Raw genomic sequence first — 8,633 nt, 5'->3', positions numbered from 1 at the left:
TACTATGGTTAAATTCTTCCACGTGATTTTTTTCCTATCTAGTTAAGCATGTATGAAGTAATTTTTTTTTTTTTTCTAACTTTGTGCATTCCATCTACTTTTTAATGGGTATTCAATTTGTGATTTCTATTTTTTAATTTATTTTGTCCTCGGGTCCCATGGATGAGCTTAGCATCGACATGATGAACACCCGTGTTGGCCAACTTATAGGAAAAAACCCTCCTTAGTGAGAAGGGTTTGTCCTACATGAATTTTCTTTTTAAATTTATTTCTTTTGTTCTTCGTTTTTTTCATGAATTAATAGTTCCTTTCTTTTCTTGCTAGGTTACTCGACCCAGCACAAGTCTTGGGATTTCTCATCGAGCAAGGTTAATGTAAGCTGCTCTTATGATTATTGTTATGACTACGAACTCTTCCAGGTTCCAATTCGCCATTCTTAGGTTATTCATTGATGTATTTTTGTCTCTAGGTTCCAATTCGCCATTCTTAGGTTATTCATTGATGTATTTTTGTCTCAAGGTACCCATTAATCTTGGCCCAACTGGGGTTAACTCCATGGAAGGAGGAGATGCCGACCATTGGTAGATGGACCTCTTTCGAAAAAGAACTAACTCCTTTTGGGGAAAGTTACATTGGGGTTTTTACTTTTCAATATCATACTTGTTGTATTGTTCTCTTTTTTCATTATGATTAGAAGAAGAAATGTTGGAATATGTAATTTCGACTTGTCTCAGTTATGTCTTTCTAACTATAGGAGTTTGTTCCTAACTATGTTCCTTGATTTGTGTGTGGTTGAGATATTCTCTCAACCAACAGATTGTGTGTCTAAGATAGTTTTGCTATCTTGAGACAATATTCTTGTTTATATGTAATATCATATTTGATTATTGAACGGTAAAATAGTTTTTACTATCGGTTTCTTATCATGGTATCAGAGCCCTGAAGGCCTGGCCCCTCATCGGCTTGGCTCGTCTTAGGCTGAGAGAAATTTTCTGAGGAAAGTAAGAGTGAGAATATATTTTGTTTTAGTTTTTTAAAGTTTGTCCATCCTCATTTTTCGAAGACATTGTAGCAATGGTCAACAGAGTGTGGAAAAATTATAGGATCTAGTCGTAGGGAGTGGAGAGTAGTGAAGAAACAAAGAGCATGGCACGTCCGCATTAGAGATTGGTGCACCTAGCGATTGTGGTGATGGTCTGAGAAGGGCGCACATTGGGAAAAACATTATTTCTAACCTAAAGGATTCTTTTTCTACCTAGCTTGTTCGGGCATGTGGAGATAGAGAAAATCATGGCTTGGGTCGTTGAACATTTTCCTCGTTAGGATGAATTCATTCCTTAGCATAGAGGAATACGTATCTCTAGAGATGTTGTAGGAAACGGAGCATAAATTTCCGATGTACTGGTGGGCGTTGGGGATTTTGCTCTACAAGATGCTCTAGAGCGCATGCTCGTTGAGTATTGAGCTTGTAGTATGCAGTTGAGGGCCAGTTGAGGACGTCACTTGCTATGATGTGAAGCCTGTACTATTGTGCATATAGTCGACCGTGTGTGTGGTTGACCGAGATTCATTGTGAGTTCAATTGATTGATTGTAGCAAACATCTAGTGAGTGATTGCTACGTGGAGTAAAGCTAGGATATAGATCTGGAGTGATTGCGCTCGCAGGAGATGTATGGTGCCTTCAAGTTTTTTTCTTTGCAGACCGATCTTCTCGATATGTGCATCCAAGGTAACAACATCCAAAGGAGGTGATGAAATAGGAGAGTTCTATATATTGTGTGGTACATAAGTAAGAGAAGTGATAGTATTTTTCTCCACAAAAGATGATGGATTTGTTTCGAGTTGCGCCTGATCTGGCCAAGAATTGAAGCTCCCTCCATGGAGAATCTTTCAACCCTGCTTTTGATGGATTTAAGTGCCCACAAAGATTGTGAAACCGCCAGACAAATGGTAGCTTGTAGACCCCTTGACATTTATCTGCCATTATCGGTGGAGATAATAACTTTTCCATTTGGCCGAATGATTCCTCTACGACTACGTCCTTGGAGAATTGGACTTTGTGAGCCTGTGACTGGGCTTTGTGAATTGGATCGGCCGATGGCGATTGTGGAGTGTTGTGCACTGCTTGTGCATTGAGCTGCTGGAATCATGGATCCGTTGTGTTTCTTGGTGCAGCCATTTAAATTTCTACGAACCATAAGGTGCCACTAAACCCGCCTTCAATCATTGAGGAACATACACGCTCTATTTTGATCCACTAAAGAGACTGTGGGTAGCTTCTCCATGTGAGAGTTGCCTCACCATTTGGACTTCCACTATGTTGCGAATTAGTTAATGCTTTGTAAAATTAATTGTTTTCTTGAATTATTTTTTGGTTTTGTAACTGAAACATGTTGAGCTTGATCAACTTAACATGTAAATTCTATTTGTTAGAATTTATCACTCTAACAACGACGAATTGAATTTGGAAAGATTCAAGATGAAGACACCAAGTTTGGATATGATTTTAGAAGAAGTTGATTGTGGCAGTGGATATTAGTTCGTTGATGCAGCAATATATGGACAAAGAAGGTAAAATACTGTGTTGAAATAACGCAGACTCATATCATATGTAACATAGATTAGTAAGCAAGTCTAGAATGTTAATTTGTAGTGGTCATTTTAAATTATGTACCTGGTAACTCCAAAAGTTGGAGTTGTGTTGTAATCCTTGTAAGGCATGTGTATCCCCATGCAGTTCGTGGTAATATAAAAACCACTTTGTATTTGCAGTGTCGGTTTATGGTAATCATGAAACCACATGTGAGAGTGAAGTGGACATGGATTCCTATAGGTTTGGTTTAGGATTAGCCAAGAAAACCCTCAGCCTGGTTGAGTTGGGTCTTTGGTGAGCATTAGTGGCTAGAGTTACCTAGCAATATGTTTGTATCCCAGAGTGGTTGGAGTTCATTAGTGGGAGATTTGTGGCCCAGAGTGGTTCTGTTGAGACTTTGTGGCTGAGTTGAGCCTTAGTGGTTGCGTTGAGCCTTGGTGGCTGAGTTGAGTCGTGATGTTTGAGAGCCCTTGGTGGCATGGTTGAGGGTGATCCAATAAAACCCATAGCATGGTTATGGGCAATCCAATAAAACCCATTATGATATTGGAAAGGGATTTACAGGTACACATACATGTGTGTAGTTATAATGGTTGACAGAACCATGTATGCGAAGGACATCCTATAAGACTGGAAGTTGCAGCGGTTAGCACCCATGCATACCGATGGATGGTTGCTCCTTCATATGGACATCAACATATTCTTTTGTTATGTTTGACCACAACTAGACTTTGCAGATTGATATTGAGACAAGTGGTCATTAAGGGGATGTGTTGGAATATTTAATTCCTACTTGTCCCAGTTGTGTCTTTCTAATTAGAGGAGTTTGTTCCTAACTATGTTCCTTTATTTTTTTTTGGTTGATATATTCTCTCAACCAAAAGATTGTCTATCCAAGATAGTTTTCCTATCTTGAGACAATACTCCTATATATATGTAATATCATATTTGATTAATGAATGGTAAAATAGTTTGCACTATCAATTTCTTATCAAGAAAGAGTTTTTTGTTTTGAACAAGACTGTATTCTATAGATTTTACTATTGAAGCAATTGCTAGGGTCACATAAACAATTGTTCATTTTATATGTAGTTTGTATGCTTCCCGTATGGAAGAATCAATAGCCAGTTCGATACTTTCTAGCAGTAGCTATTTCATGAATATTCAGAGTATAAGCCATCATGTAAATTTTCTTTTCCTGGGATAAATATGTCCCCATATTCCTATGGATAAATTCTACATAAATTATTATAGTTATGGTATTTATGGTTCATTATTTGTCATTTGTACGTGCATGTTCATGATTTTTTCTAAAGGGATTCCGTGACAATAGTATTTTCTAAAATAACTCAGTGACAATATTTTTCCAAAAGAATTTGGAAAGTATTTAGTGCCCAAAATTTTGTGCTAATAATAAAAGAGTATGCTTTTCATGTGGCTCGACTAGTCAAAAAATAAACTATTCTTTCTTTTACTATTACCTATTTTCTTTAGTAGCATGTACTATTTATATATGACTGTGGAAACATATTTTCTTGTTAACAAAACAGCAAAACTTTAGTTTTCTTTTATAGTGTAGAAGAACTTTTCCATGTTCCAGTTTTTCCTCCGACTCATGGTCTAACTAATTCTACACTCCAATACATGGACTATGCCAAACTATTCGCTACAGGCCAACGGGAAGGATCTAACCCTAACACTAGTTTTATTTTAACAAAAAAAAATAAACATTGTTATATCTAGTTTTCTTACAATATCTAGATCGGCTAGATTTAGCATTCGCATTCTTAGCTCCTCCCAGACATCCTCATGCATCTTTGGTTACTCGCTGTAAAAAATGGTTTGTTGTGTTTGGGAGCAGAAGGTTGAGACACCCATAACAACTCTACAATCGCCAAGATTTTCTATTTAAATATTACAATCGGGGGTTATAAATCCCACCGCACAGACTGCGGCCGCCACAGTGGGTCTTTCGGCCTGCTGGAAAAAATTTATCTCCATCGCATGGATTGATTTTTTAATCACCTCCACAAGCGTTCATGGTCTGAAGAAGAAGATTGTCTTCTGGTTAAACACATCCAACCCCATGGAGAAGGAAAATAGTCTTAGGATTCACAACCATCAGGTAAAAATTAAAAATTATTACCATGTAACCTTGCGCTTTTCTACCTACCGTATTAAACATAGTTACCAACCAAAAAAACGGATTACCCATTTTTTTTAAGGGAGTAAAAATCATTTTTTTTAAGATAGCAAAAAACTCAATGGATTTTGGAAAGTGATTATTCATAATGCACTTTTCTAACCATTTGTTTGGCACTTCAAATTTTCGTATGTATTAAGTATGTACATTTCTTATAAAATGTTAGTGATTTTCACTCTGATTTATAAAATTGTTCATACTGCATCAATCCTTTTTTAGAGTGCCCATTTTTTATACTTCAAAATTTTCTAATATATTAAGTGTGAATAATTTTTTTTTATGTTGATTATTTTACCATTTTCATCTTATTCATCTTCTTGTTTTTCCTCATAATTTTATTTTTTAAGGTTTTCAAACAATACTAACATTAATATTTTGAGTATATGATTTTATATATATTATATATGATTAATTAATATTTCAATACGCATAAAATAATTATCACTAAAAATAACAATTTTAAACACTAGACAAAAACTATACATTTTACAAATAAATGTAATTAAATAAAATATTTTTCTGAAAAAAATGAACAAAAAATTTCAAAAAATAACAAATTTTATGATTTTTATATGCACAGATAATGACATTTTAAATACTTTTTCCAAAAAAATTGATTCAACTAAGATTTAAAGTAAAAATAACAAAAAAAAATAAAACATACAATTAAAAAAAAACAATAAATAAAAAAAAAAAAATAAAAAACAAAAAAAATTAAAAAAAATAAAAATTAGTTTAAATAAAAAAAATTAAAATTAAAAATTAGAAATTAAAATATTACAAAGAAAAAAATTCATCAAAACAATTAAAAAAAATTAACTCAAAAAAATCATTAAAATTAAATAAATTGAAAAAACACACACACACATATATATAAACAAAAATTAAAAACTGTTAAAAAAAAAAAAAAAAAAAAACATATTAAAAAAACTATTTAAAAAAAATAAATTAATTAAGAAATTAATAATTAAAAAAAAACATAGAATATATATATATATATATATATATATATATGATGATGATGATAGTGGTTAACGTCCACTGAGACCAAATTGGTCTATCGGACCTATAATTTTCTTATGTTTTTAATTATCTGGCTCCTCGTCTTTCTTGGCGAGATTGGTGCTATAGCTTTCTTTTTTTCCTCTACGATCTTCCAACTTCCTTTATCTTGCATCTCCTTCATTTCTTCTGGTTCTTGGGACATTAGTATCTTAACTTCGCGATCTATTGTGTTCGTCCTTTTGAAGATAGTCAGAGAAGAAGTTTGGTCTAGGAGATCTGCTTTGTTGTGAAATGAAGATTTATTTTGTGCAATATTCGAATCCTCATAACTGTTGATTTGTTGGGTGGGGCTTTCTCCCTGCTTGTCTTGAGAGTTGTTTCACTCTTGCCCGATTTCTTGTGATTCAGAGTTTTCTTTAGAGTATTCTTCTTTGATTACAGCGTAGTGTTCTTTTTGTGCTCCTTCCCACCATGTAGATCTATCGTGGTTTTTTCTAGCAGAATTTTTCTGGGAGACTTTTGGGCAATTTTTGGCTAGATGGCTTGTCTCAAAGTAGGATCGACATCTGAAGAGGACACTTTCATAATCGAGTTTCTGGTTCCACAAATAGTCTTTACTTGTTAGGTTTATTTCATCTGGGAATCCGGCGCTGAAGTCCATTTCCACATAGATGCCTACTTAGGTGGTTCTGGCATATTTCTCTGTTTCTGGGCACCTACAGTAAAATTTCCCAATTGTGTTTCCAATGGCTTTTAGAGAGGAGAGATTCCAAAGATGCAAGGGTAGGCTTGGCAATCTCACCCAAACTGGTGCTGAGGTTATGACTGTTGTAGAGGGATCGAATGATGGGTTCCATGACTTCATGAATAGGCCTGATTTTTCTCAAAACCAAGGGCCAGAATCTAGAATACATTGTTTGCTTTCAAGATTTTCAAAATCTACTATAAAGAAACCCCTAACACAGGGGTAGTTATTAATTTCATCAGAAATGACAGGCTTCCATACCTCTGAGTTCCAATTGTGGAGCGTTGTTAGCCGCAGCCAAAAATCATTGAACTGGCGGATTAGGGCACTTTTAGAAAACTTCAAAGCCTCATCGATTGAGGCTTGGACCACCTGGATAGTGGGTGTTGGCGCTTCACTGATGATATGGGCAGGAGCTTGCCCTCCAGAAGCGGATGAGGCAATAGCTATTTTCGCAAAGTTGGGAGTCATAGTTTACTTGCCCGTAGAACCCAGCCACAAAGAAATAAGGCAAAAGATAAAATTAGATCTAGATCTAGTCCCAGAAAATTAGAACTAAAACCTAGCCGCCTAGATCTAGATGTAGCCATAGAAGATTAGATTTAAAACCCAAAATGTGAAAAACAGACGTATTCACTCAAAATTTTCAGATACCGCTGACTAAACAAATCTCACCTAAACAGCGAGTGGGGATCAGAATTATTAAACTTGCGAGAGAAGAATCTCTTTAGGATTTGACTCCATGTTACCTCCCACTGCCGGCAACTTGACTTCATCTTATGCACTCAAAAGCAGTGGCTTTCTGTCTTGCTTTCGTGTACCTCAAAAGCAGGCACCTTTTCAAAGCCTTCCATCCGCAAAAAAAACCATTATAACAGTTAATAAAAAATAAAAAATAAAAAACACTTTCAAATTTTAAATTTATAAAAATATAAAAAAATAAAACGAAACTCGGGCAAGCCTGGGCTAGGGCGACCGTGCGAGGAATACACTTCCCCGCCCATGTGGATACAAGGCCTATAGCCTAGGATGGAGGGGAGCTGGGGGAATCGACTTCCCCGCCTAAGCGGTCGCGGGGCTTAGGCCCTAGGCGAGCAAGGAGTTGCCCGCCCAAACAGGCCCAGCAAGCCCCAATTTTGATTTTCTTTTCTTAATTTTTTTGTAAGTATAATTTTTATTATATATATATATATATATATATATATATATATTTTAAAATAGATTTAATTTTTTTTATTTGTTATTTTTATTTTTTTTAATGGTTTTTTGGTTCTCTTAAAAAATAAAGTGTCTACCTAGTTTTTTTAGTTTTTCTTATTTTTTATTTATTTATTTTTATTCAAAATGTTTTTTTAATATTTTTTAATTTAATTTAATTTTTTATTTTTTTAACTCTTAGTGATTCTGATTTTTATTTTTAAGAGTCTCTTTTAGTTGAAAGAATAACTTCAACGTAAATCACATGTAGACAGACATTTGTCGACGTGTTTCGAACCAATAATAATAATAATAATAAATAAATTATTATTATTATTATTATTATTATTTTTAAACTAACCATTGAAATTATTTTACTTATTAATCCTAACCTTTATCTTATTAACCTAATATTATAACTTTAATTTATATATATATATATATATATATATATATATATATATATAATTTAAATAAATAATTTTTTTTTTTTTTAAACCAACCATTAATATGAATTTATTTATGTATTTTTACCTAATTTAACTTATTTCCATAAATAATATTAAGATAAATAATAATAAAAATAATAATAATAGTAAATTAATAAATATTAATTAGACTTGGGTCCTAAGGTCAAAATTAGCCGTTAATCAATTTAGCCGTTGGAGACTCTGCTCTGACTATTTATCATGCTAAGCTGGATCTGTTTCTTCAACTTGTCCTGATGATGAACCACACTAGTTGGTTCGAAAAGCGTCGACAAATGTCTGTCTACATGTGATTTAGCCAAAGTTATTTTTTCAACTATTATGGATCGCAGAAGCCTCAATTCAACTATAGTCTTTTTTTTTTAATTGTATGATTTTTATTTTTTTTAAACCAAACATAA

The sequence above is a fragment of the Pinus tabuliformis genome, chromosome J, assembly GCF_031772625.1.
Source record: "Pinus tabuliformis cultivar Carrire ecotype Pingquan chromosome J, CPIR1, whole genome shotgun sequence".
Taxonomy (NCBI): Eukaryota; Viridiplantae; Streptophyta; class Pinopsida; order Pinales; family Pinaceae; genus Pinus; species Pinus tabuliformis.
Note: the sequence above shows the minus strand (reverse complement) of the source record.